We start from the raw sequence: 12,134 nt of genomic DNA, 5'->3' as shown, positions 1-12,134 counted from the left end.
AAGTTACTTAAAGAGAGAAAACTGGCTTTGTAAAGCCTATCTGGGTATGTCATGCTGACACTGATGCTAATCTGTGAGGGGACTGTTTGAATATTATCATTCGAGGGCCAAACAAAATGATCAATATAGGCAGACAGGCCGAAGGATGCCAGTAAGAAGCATATGTCTGTCTTTTTTTTTTTTTTCCAGGGCTGAGGACCAAACCTAGGGCCTTGCGCTCCCAGGCGGGCGCCCTTCCGCTGAGCTAACCCCCCAGCCCCAGTCCTGTCATTTCTAAACAAAATTTCAGGCCATTTTGTGGCCCTCAGTGGGAAATTCCCCACCCCTGCTTGAGTAGGCATGCAGTTTTGCACTAGTACTTGAGCTTGAACTCAGGATTTCACACTTTTTTTTTTTTTTTGGTCGGTTGTATGGCTTGAACTCTGGGTCTAGGTGCTGTCTCTGAGCTCTTCAGCTCAAGGCTGGTGTTCTACCACTTTGAGCCATAACACCACTTCTGGTTTTCTGGTAGTTAATTGGAGATAAGGGTCTCACAGACTTTCTTACCTGGGCTAGCTTTGAACCACGATCCTCAGACCTCAGCCTCCTGAGTAGCTAGGATTACAGGCGTGAGCTACCAGTGCCTGGCTGGGGCCTCACACTCTGGCTTGGGTATTTTGTTGAAGGCGGAAACTCTACCACTGGAGCCACACTTCCTCTTTTAAATAGCTGTCTATGTGAATACATAGCTCATTAATACTGTCAAAGCAATTTTGAACATTAACATTAGCTGCCTATAGTAGAGTGTTAATCAGACATACTTGTTGTGTTTTAAGACATAGGTTTTATTTATATAAACGTGACTTTCCAAAACCCACTTCTTCCAAACACTGTCCTTTCTGGGCTCTGATTGGAATGCTCTCCATGTCCCAGCTGTGATCCAGGCTAACTGATGGTACTGACGAATTAAATAATTGCTGTCAACTTCAGAAGAACACATTTTATTAATGACCTTGCTTGACTCATACATTTTCTTTTAAATGTCAAGTTTCCATAGTAAGATATTTCAGTAAGATCTTGTAGTTACTATTTTTAAATAATGAATCTTTATTATAAATAAAGTATAACTTGTGGAGGAGATGGGGAAAAACCAGTTGTTTAGGATACAGGTGGACCTGTGGCAACAATGAGAAGTACAAGTTGTCATGTCCAAAACGAGCTTTACAACGTTGGGGGGGGAGGGGAAGTGGGGGGAAGGAGAAGGATTGGGATTGGGGGGAGGGGGGAGGCTGGGAAGGGATGTGAAGGGTAAACAAAGGAGGAGGCTGCAATGCTTGGTAAGAAATGTATGCATTATCCTGCCCATGTAATTGTAACTCCTCTGTACAGTATGTTCACAAATAAAATTAAATTAAATTAAAAAAAAATTCTGCCGTACAAAATAATCCTGACACATGCAAACTTAGAGCAGACTTGCATGATAGGTTGAAGGAAAACCTACTAAAAACATAAAATATTAGTCTTATCCAAATATGATTTTTTCCTTTCAATATAAAATAATGAATCATTATTTTTTTTAAATAATGAATCGTGTGAAAGGAAAAATATCTTACTACTTCATATATTGCCATTCACTCTGTGTGTGTGTGCATGTGTGTGTGTGTGTGTGTGTGTGTGTGTGTGTGTGTGTTCCAAACTTTTACTAGTCTGGTTGCACTTCGAGTAATTTATATTTATAGGTGAGGAGAGTTTTGGGGATTTTCAAGAACATTTAGAGCATGTATATGAAATTTCAGGGTAAAAAACGCCCTTCAACAAATTAAGCCCTAGAAAATCATCAAGTGGAATCACTATTATGTTGAAGTTTGGTGGCTTTGAAAAGAAGTACCCAATTCATTACTTTTATTAGTATTATATATTGATATAATGTATCAATTTATTCATTAACTGAACCACTCTATATTTTAATCTATAAAGGTAAGGACTTTGGGTTTTAGGGAGAGGAGCTACTTACTTGGGCTTATCATACTGAAAGAAAAAAAAACATTAACATGACTAATGTGATAACACAGGAGGGAAAGATAAAGTAAGCAGAGCTCCATCTACAATACTGTATTTTTTTTGTCTTTTCTTTTTTGGTACTGGGGATCGAACCCAGGATGTTGCACTTGCTAGGCAAGCGCTTTGCCACTGAGCTACATCCCAGCCCTCCATCTACAATACTAAGGGTAACTTAAATGAGACTTTTTAATATTGGTTGCCAAGAGACAGTTCCTTGAAGAAAGTGGCATTTCATTGGATGTCTGGTTGAATGAAGGAGAAAAACGACACAACGATCCTATGGAAGGAAGTGTTCCAGACAGAAGATACAGAGAATGAGTGCCATGATGCTCAACAAGATAAATATATTCCAATATGGCTAGAATAGAAGAGTTTCAGAAGATATAAACAGAATGGTAGTTAAGGATCAATCTGTCATGTGTCACAACAGGGATGTTATAAGAAATGTGAGATTATATTATTTCATTGTGCAAATAGTTCATTGCATGAACTAGATGGTGTATAACATTTTGCTTCTAGGGCCCCAAACCTGTATGTTACCCTCCAGAATATTGTAGGCAATTGCAACACATTGGTATTTGCATATATAAACATATTACAAATGATGTAAAATTTAAAAACGATATCCTTATCTAGGAGCACTTAGATGAATGGAGCTTGTGGGATGAAATTGCTTGAGGTGAATGAATGTGAGGGACTAGGATTGTTATACACTACTACAGACTTTGTAAACACTGTACACTTTGGTGACAATAACATTAAATTAAGATCATTCTTTTTGCTTCTTGTAGGACTAGGGATTGAATCTAGGCCCTTGTGCTTGCTAGGCAAGTACTCTACCCCTTGAACTATATCTCCAATCTTATTGTTTAGAAACAGCATCTTGTTACCTTTGCCTGGATTGGCCTTAGATTTGTGGTCTTCCTGCCTCTCCTTTCAAGTAGCTGGGATTACAAGTGTGCATCTGGTTTCCCATTCACTTCTTAGGTTAGTGAATCAAAAGAAACAGAAAGTTGCCCTGGGTTTGGTCTCAAGTGGGCATGGACATTCCTATTGGATTCCAGAGGTGGTGCCCACTTGGTGGTTGCCTTTTAATTGTTTACTCCATGACTGGAGTAGTTCTGTTTCTGCTTACTATTTCAAATAAAAAGATCTGATATTTTCCCTGTGTAATATTATTAACCTAATTTCATTACAGAGTGGTTTTCAAGCTATGTTCTCTGAGGCTTGAAAACAGCGATCTCTCAAGTTACCTACAAGATTGTTAAATATACCTGTTCTGGGCCTTAAACGTAGAGATTCTAACTCAGTAAAGCTGGATGGGCCCACATTTTGAGAAACATTCTCCTGGCAGTTTAGTGACAATAAACAGGATGGTTTACAGACAACTGTTTGCTCACAATTCTAGAAACCTGGGAAGTTTCAGATCACTGTGCCAGTAGATTCAGTTTCTGCTGAGGGTCACTAGTTCATATATGAACACCTTGTTGTAACCTTACATGTTGAAAGGGGTAAACCTATGATTTTCAGAAGCCCATAGAGAACCAGGGACTTCAAAGATGTGACTCTAACACAGGACAGTTTCTAACTTCTGGTCCCAGGATAAAAGGCTGTGTCTGCTTCTGCCTTTCTCCTGTCCTTGATCTCTTAGTAATTGATTCAGCATTCTCTGTAATATGTGGAGTGATATTAGAAGACATTTGCATGAAAGGCAATGAAAAAAGAGGAACAAATGTTAACAGTTTCCCACCCCCAGTGGCATCAAATATAATAGTAATGTGCTTCAGAATATTTTCATATGTGTATGTCATATAGATCAATCTACATATGAATAAGCTATTCTTTCTGAATGGGTTGAAGAGGCAAGTTATTAAAAAAGCAGTGTGTGCATTATGTTATATATGTTGAATACTTCATTGCGGTATGATATACATGCATACACCTGAATTGCTTGGACTTCATTCATTGAGTGGCACTGGGCAGTCATTTTCCCTAAGTGGATACTTAGCTCATAATTAACCAAACAGCATCCATCCCCTCAAACTATCCATCCCTTTATAACATCAAAATAGGACTATAGATTTCAATTTAATCATTTTATTTATTGCTCTCTCTCTCTCTCTCTCTCTCTCTCTCTCTCTCTCTCTCTCTCTCTCTCTCTCTCTCTCTCTCTCTCTCTCTCTGTGTATGTGTGCCTTGCTTAATGCTTTTGCTCAGGGATGTTGCTTTACCATTTGAATCACACCTCTATTTCCTTATTTATTTCTTTTAGAGTTACTTAAAATGTATATGTTTACAGGACATGCATATACACAAAAACTGACTAAAGGATGGTATACTTAGGGGAGGAATCTAAATGTATAACTCTTTTGAACAATCAACACCAGAAAGTGGAAATATGTTTTTGGGGGATGGCAAAGGGGAGAGAACAGGAATGAGGGAGGAAGGATGAGCATTATAGTCATTATATTTAATGGATCTTATGTAAAAAATGAGCTATGTAACCTGCAGATAGGAACAAGAAGGAAAAAAATGGGGATAGTGAAGGAAGGGGTGACATGGAATTGTAACCTCTTTGTATACAACTACTTAATCATACTAGTGAAAAATCAAGAATTAGAAATACAGAAAGATTGCATGTGTTTTGGCATACAGTATGATAGTATAATGCTTTGATATTTGTAGATATTGTAGAATGGCTACACTAAGCTAATTAACAATCTGTTACTCACATGCCATGGATTTTTTTTTGTGTGGAAAGAACACTTACAATGTACTTCCTTAAACATTTCTATGCATACAATACATTGTTTTTAACTATAGTTACCATGATGTACAATAGATTTCTTGGATTTTTTTGAGGGTACTAGACATTTTGCTATTTTTTTCCTCCGGTTGTGAGGCCTGAACTCTGGGCTTGGGCGCTGTCCCTCAGCTCTTCAGCTCAAGGCTAGCGCTCTACCATTTGAGCCACAGCGCCACTTTTTGCTTTTTCTGCTTATGTGGTGCTGAGGAATCGAACCCAGGGCCTCATGCATGCAAGGCAAGCACTCTACCACTGAGCCACCTTCCCAGCCCCCATTTTAATATTCTTTTAAATAGAGTGAATGGGGTTTTATATTTTGTGTTGTAGGATTTGAAATAATTTTACTTCCATAAGTTAGTAGTGTTTAAAATATGTAAATTGGGATACTAAGAAATATTTTAGATTCTTTCCCACTTGACATGGACGGATGTAAGAAGCTGGGGAACCCAACAACTCATATGTAGTGGTGGTGTTTGAGGTTGGGATATGATATAGCCTTGCATTCTCATACTTGGAAGATTCTGGTCATTTCACACTTTCCGAGAGTCTTAACTATTTTACCTGTGAAATCCATGATTTATTGTTTTTTTTTAAAAACAAAAAATGTAAAATATAATCAGAGCACTTGAAAAGATATCCAGCTAAGACATCTAGCTAAGAAAATATGTGACCTGTGTGTAAGCCACTAATAAGTACTTCTATTTGTGATAGGATTGTGGCTAGCCTTATTCATAACCTGCCACAAATACAAGCATGCATTAGCAAATGGGTGCAAATGTACTTCTTACAGTAACATTTGTGACACTAAGAGTAGAATTCAGCAAGCTTCAGAATTCTGGAAATAAGGACACTGCTCTTTTTCTTAAGAAGAAAACCAATTTTCTGATGTTATGTATTGGAATAATACAGACTTAAATTTTTTATTACTAATATTTTGTTTAACTTTCATTATAGTAGCTAGCTGTTGCTTTGCCTTCCCCTGCACTACAGTAAAATTGTTCCTCCTTAGAGAGCCAAGGAAGAAGCACTTCTGCTTCTGAGAAGATGCTCTAGGCGTCCTATTTCTTCTACCAAAAATAATGGGTATAAAATAACATAAGGGCTCAAAGGAGGAGGTAACAATGCTTGATAGGAAATGTACTCATTACCTTACTCCTGTAACTGTAACCCCTGTATACAGTATCTTTACAATAAAAAATACATACAAAAAAAAGCAAAAAAAATAAATAAATAAGGGGCTGGGAAGGTGGCTTAGTGGTAGAGTGCTTACCTAGCATGCATGAAGCCCTGGGTTTGATTCCTCCATACCACATAAACAGAAAAAGCTGGAAGTAGTGCTGTGGTTCAAGTGGTAGAGTGCTAACCTTGAGCAAAAGAACCTTAGGAACAGTGCCCCAGCCCTGAGTTCAAGACCCAGACTGGCAAACAACAACAACAACAACAACAACAACAACAACAGATTCAGAAAGGTAGAAGGAAGGAAAGAAGGTAGGCCATGTAGAAACTTCAGGATACAAAGACAAATATAATGGTAAGTTTGCTGGCTTTTTCTCCTGTCTCGTAAATCTCAGATCAGAAGCTAAAAAAGCTAAGTATCTGGAAACACCTACCACACACACAAAATATTCTCTCAACATAATCTTGCTCTGTTTAGCCAGAAAATGGGCAGCTTACCTTTTAGAAAATTATTTCTTTTGACTAGACACCTCAGAAAAACGGTGGCCCATCCCTACCCACAGAGACTTTTACTGGGCTCTAACAAGGAAAAGTCAACCTAAATTTCAAAGAAAGCTCTTGGAGAGTCAGGTTTTTCATCCCACCTACTGGTGTAAGACCATCTCTTTGATGTCATGTTAAGAGCTTGGCTCCATCAACCTTTGTTGTTTTAAGCTTTGCTGAGATTTTGGCTCTCTGACTTCTACACATCACCAATTTTTTCATTTGCTGAAATTTGGAAGGTGAGATGGGATCCTGCACATGATTGTTTTTATATTGAAAGGAAAAAATCATATTTGGATAAGACTAATATTTTATGTTTTTAGTAGGTTTTCCTTCATTGTTTTATCCTATCATGCAAGTCTGCTCTAAGTTTGCATGTGTCAGGATTATTTTGTACGGCAGAATTTTTTTTTAATTTAATTTTATTTTATTTGTGAACATACTGTACAGAGGAGTTACAATTACATGGGCAGGATAATGCGTACATTTCTTACCAAGCATTGCAGCCTCCTCCTTTGTTTACCCTTCACATCCCTTCCCAGCCTCCCCCCTCCCCCCCAATCCCAATCCTTCTCCTTCCCCCCCTTCCCCCCCCCCCCCGCACCGACGTTGTAAAGCTCATTTTGGACATGACAACTTGTACTTCTCATTGTTGCAACAGGTCCACCTGTATCCTAAACAACTGGTTTTTCTCCATCTCCTCCACAAGTTATACTGACATCAAATATAGTGAAAGCAGGGGTTATACTGTGGGGGAGGGACATACAAAGCAACAAAGAAATAATCTTATAAATGCGTTAGAAACACATGCATGAAAGAAAAAAAATTAAAATACACATCTAAGGGTTCATTTTCCTGACATCACATTATCTGACCTTTTCCGCTTGACTCATACATCTACTAGATATTACAAATAAGGGAAACCATGGGACCTATGTTTCTTTGGGCCTGGCTTACTTCACTTAATATAATTTTTTCCAAGTTTTTCCATTTCCTAACAAATGGGGCAATGTCATTCTTTCTGATGGAGGCATAGAATTCCATTGTGTATATATACCACATTTTCTTGATCCATTCATCTACTGAGGGGCATCTGGGTTGGTTCCATATCTTAGCTATGGTAAATAATGCTGCAATAAACATGGTTGTGCTGGTAGCTTTAGTGTGGTCTTGTTTGTAAACATTTGGGTAAATGCCCAAAAGTGGGATTGCTGGGTCATAGGGGAGATCTATGTGAAGTCTTTTGAGGAACCTCCATACTGCTTTCCAAAGTGGTTGAACAAGTTTACATTCCCACCAACAATGAAGTAAGGTTCCTTTCTGTCCACATCCCCTCCAGCATCTGTTGTTGTTAGAGTTCTTGATTTTTGCCGTTCTAACTGGAGTGAGGTGATATCTCAATGTTGTTTTGATTTGCATTTCTTTTATGGCTAGGGATGTTGAACATTTCTTCACGTGTCTATTGGCCATCTTTCTTTCTTCTTCAGAGAAGTTTCTCTTTAAGTATTTCGCCCACTTATTTATTGGGCAGTTGTTTCTTTGAGGATTTGTTGTTGGGGGGTTTAATTTTTTGAGTTCCAAGTATATTTTAGATATGAGACCCTTGTCCGTTGTATGGCTAGTAAAAATCTTCTCCCAATCCGTGTGCTTTCTATTGATCTTGCCAGCTATGTCATTTTCCCTGCAGAAGCTCTGCAACTTTATGCAGTCCCATTTGTCCAACCTTTCTTTGATTTGTTGTGTTTCAGGGTCTCTATTCAGAAAATTTCGGCCTGAGCCAAGGAGACCTAGGGTTTCTCCTATTCCATCCTGTATGGCAGAATTTTTTTGATACAAGAAAAGCTTTTTGAGCCAGTGGCATTTAGCATTTATAATACATAATATGCACATAGGTATTTAGTTACTTTTGGAGATAAAAAACTATTTAGGATGTGAGGTGACAGAAGAAAAGATCTGGTTGATGAAAATAAAATTCATTTTTGAGACAAGCAGAAGTTCTATCATAGCTGGTGCTCGTGGCTCATGCCTAGCTACTCAGGAGGCTGAGATCTGAAGATCCCAGTTCAAACTCAGCCTGGTCACCAAAGTCCATGAGACTCTTTATCTCCAATTAGCCATCAGAAAACCAGAATTAGTGTTGTGGCTCAAAGTGGTAGAGAGCTAGCTTTGAGTGAAAAAGCTCAGGGACAGTGCCTAGGCCCTCAGTTCAAACCCCACAACCAACAACAAAAAATTCTATCACAGTAATTGCAACATTTTAAAAAAACAAACCAAACTTCCTTGAGAATCCTATACTTACATAATAATAAAAATTAGAAGAGGCAAAAGAAAAAGAAAAACAGAAATGAGGTCTTGACCTTCCTTTACAGTTTCCTTTCTTCACTTTCCTTTCCCAGGCTGGAAGCCTCAATGCTTCATCCCGGAGGTTTTAGAAGAGCATCTTTTTGCATTTCCTGGGCCATCTATCACTCAGTGACTCACAGTGTTGGGTGTACAGAGAAGGCACAGGGGGTTACTCTCACTGAGAACACTGTGACATGAAGTCACAGATCAGCACCGGGTAATGCGTCATCCACACTATTACCAGGCAGCTCTTGCCTTGATTCTGAATCTTAGATGTTGTGAAATGCTAAAGGGAAAAATCTGTATTACGGGACTGCCTTCCATAGACATAAAATGAAAAGCAATTTGATGCATTGGAGGTACCTTGACTCCCAAGGGATCTCAGTGTGCTCAGCACTTGCCCCAGGAGTATTAGTCATACACTTCCAGACGTTCCCTCCTCTGAGCCTTTTGGAGGCTAGCCCTCTCTGCTACAGCCTTTGTTTTGAGTGAGGTCTTCAATAGTATTTCTAATTAAAATGACAGAAGAAACCATCAGGAGGTAAAATGCAATTTTCCATGTTGGAATTTGACTAAGACACAGTGGTTAATAATCCTTCTTTGTTAGGGGATCTTGTGATTTAGGGCACAAGACTCTCCTTTATTGAAGAAAATACAGTGAGACTACAGGAAGTTAGAGGGATAAAAGGGGCAGAACATAAGATGGAAGAAGGAAGGACGGAAGTCAGTTACAAGGAGAAAATAAATCCATTGGTAATCTTTTTTTAAAAATAATTTATTTCTTTGATACCAGTCCTGGGGTTTGAACTCAGGGCTTTGGTGCTGCTCTTGGTCTGTTTTGCTCAAGGCTGGCACTCTACCACTGAGCCACAGCTCCACTTCTGGCTTTTTTTTTTCTTTTTGGATGGTTGTGGGGCCTGAACTCTGGGCCTAGATGCTGTCCCTCAGCTCTTCAGCTCAAGGCTAGCGCTCTACCACTTAAGCCACAGCGCCACTTCCGGCTTTTTCTACTTATGTGGTGCTGAGGAATTGAACCCAGGGCATCATGCACGTAAGGCAAACGCTCTACCACTGAGCCACTTTCCCAGCTCCACTTCTGGCTTTTTTGATGGTTAGTTGGAATTAAGAGTCTCATGGACTTTCCTGCCCAGGTGGGTTTTGAATCTCAACCCTCAGATCCATTAGCAAACTGAAATGGATGGGGAAGCGGTTAGATCTTTATCTGTATGAGAATATGTGCCAGTGCTTTAAAGATATTTGTTAGAATTAGTGAAAGAAGTAATTACAATTTTTTTTTCCTGAAGCTCATGGACTTTTCTACCTGGTCTGGGTTTGAACTGGTATCCTTAGATCTCAGCCTCCTGAGTGGGTAAGATTAGATATGTGAGCCACTGGTACCCCACAAGAAAATATTTTTTAAACATTAACTCAACAAGCATGCTTTGAGGCATCTTTTGGTATGAGCTACACCAAAAGTTTGCAATAATGAGTAACACAAAGCGGGTCCTTGGCCACTGAGAGATTTGTATTGCAAGCCTGTTCTGAAATTGCAGATGTTTCAGAATATAAACAGGTCTATTAATTACACAAAACTATAAGTTTCACTATGACATTTTCATAAATGTACATAGCATATCTCAATCATATCCACCCCCATTTATCATCTTGTGTCCACCATCTCCCCTTGCACTGTTCCCCCCCCCTTTCCAAATAGCCTCACTTCTAATATCAAATCTTTTAAAATATTTTAAGGAAAAGATATCTTTGTCCTCCTGAATCTGACTTAGTTCACTTAACATGATAATCTTTAGCCCCATCCAATTTCCTGAAAAGAAAATTATATTGTTCTTCTTTATGGCATAATAATATCCCATTGTACCTAAATACCACATTTTCTTTACCCATTCATCTACTGATGAACACATAATTCATTTCCATAATTTGGCTTTAGTTCTTTGATGTCTCTTCTGCAACATAGTGACTGTAGTTAATAATAATGTATTACGAATTTTCCAAATTGCCAAGAGTAAATTCCAAATGTTCTCATCATAAAAAATGCAAGTATGAGGCATGATGGGTATATTAGACTGTTTTAAACATTCCATGTTGTATGCACACATGAAAATATCACATCATACCATAAACACACCTAAATTATATAGTGACAGTAAAAATAAAGCTCCTATAGCTCTAGGTATACTAACATTCCCGAAACCTAAATAGTTCTGAGTGCCTCTGCCTGGTACACTTCTCTCTAAGAAAGAAGAATCTTGCAGCTCTTATAATTTTCTCCTTCCATCCTTCACTCTGTCATTTCTTCCCTTCAGCCCTCATCAGTCAGGATTGTGAATGACCTGACTTTCTTTCTGGAAATGCTCCAATCACCCCCATATGTTCCTGCCACTAACTGAAACAAAGACTTCGTCAACTGTCGGATAAATTTTCCTTGAGATTTCTAGACTTGTTAGGTTGGCATCAGAGATGCTGTCATTTGGTAGGAGAAGGAATATTGTCATGATGCTAGCCAGGCTTGATGTGGAGGCTTCTTCCCTTGGGCTACCGCTGCAGGCAGAGGTCAGACCACAGGCCTCTCTCTGACCCTACAGAAAAACAAAAACAAAAACAAAAGCCAAAAAACTTCTCTCATTCTAATTGTTTTCACAACTCCTACTTCATGATGGGACCAAGAAATGAAAGTGATTTGAAGAGCAGTGAGGGTAGAATTATAATATTACAGTTTTCTTTGCTGTACTTCTCTTGAGCGTAATCGCCTAGAACTCATCAACCCAACAGAGCTAATAGCATTATGAAAGTTTAGATCAACCCACCAACACACCCACCACCATTCCTAAAGCATCTTCTTTACCCTGGTTCTGTAGAGTGGGTCTTACTCTGTCGGAGCTGATGTAATATAAAACATCTGAGGTCTTGGGCTGGGAATGTGGCCTAGTGGTAGAGTGCTTGCCTAGCCTGCATGAAGCCCTAGGTTCAATTCCTAAGTACCACATAAACAGAAAAGCCGAAAGTGGTGCCATGGCTCAGATGGTAGAATGCTAGCCTTGAGCAAAAGAAGCTCAGGGACAGGGCTCAGGCCCTAAGTTCAAGCCCCAGTACTAGCAAAAAAAAAAAAAAAAAAAAAAAAAAAGAATCTGAGGTCCTATTGGTGGTGCTAAATCAGTACTTGTCTTACAGAAGTGCTAAAAACTAAAATATCTACTAAGGAACT

This window comes from Dipodomys merriami, unplaced genomic scaffold (assembly GCF_024711535.1).
Source record: "Dipodomys merriami isolate MVZ:Mamm:240054 unplaced genomic scaffold, mDipMer1.0.p SCAF_4, whole genome shotgun sequence".
NCBI classification, from domain to species: Eukaryota; Metazoa; Chordata; class Mammalia; order Rodentia; family Heteromyidae; genus Dipodomys; species Dipodomys merriami.
Note: the sequence above shows the minus strand (reverse complement) of the source record.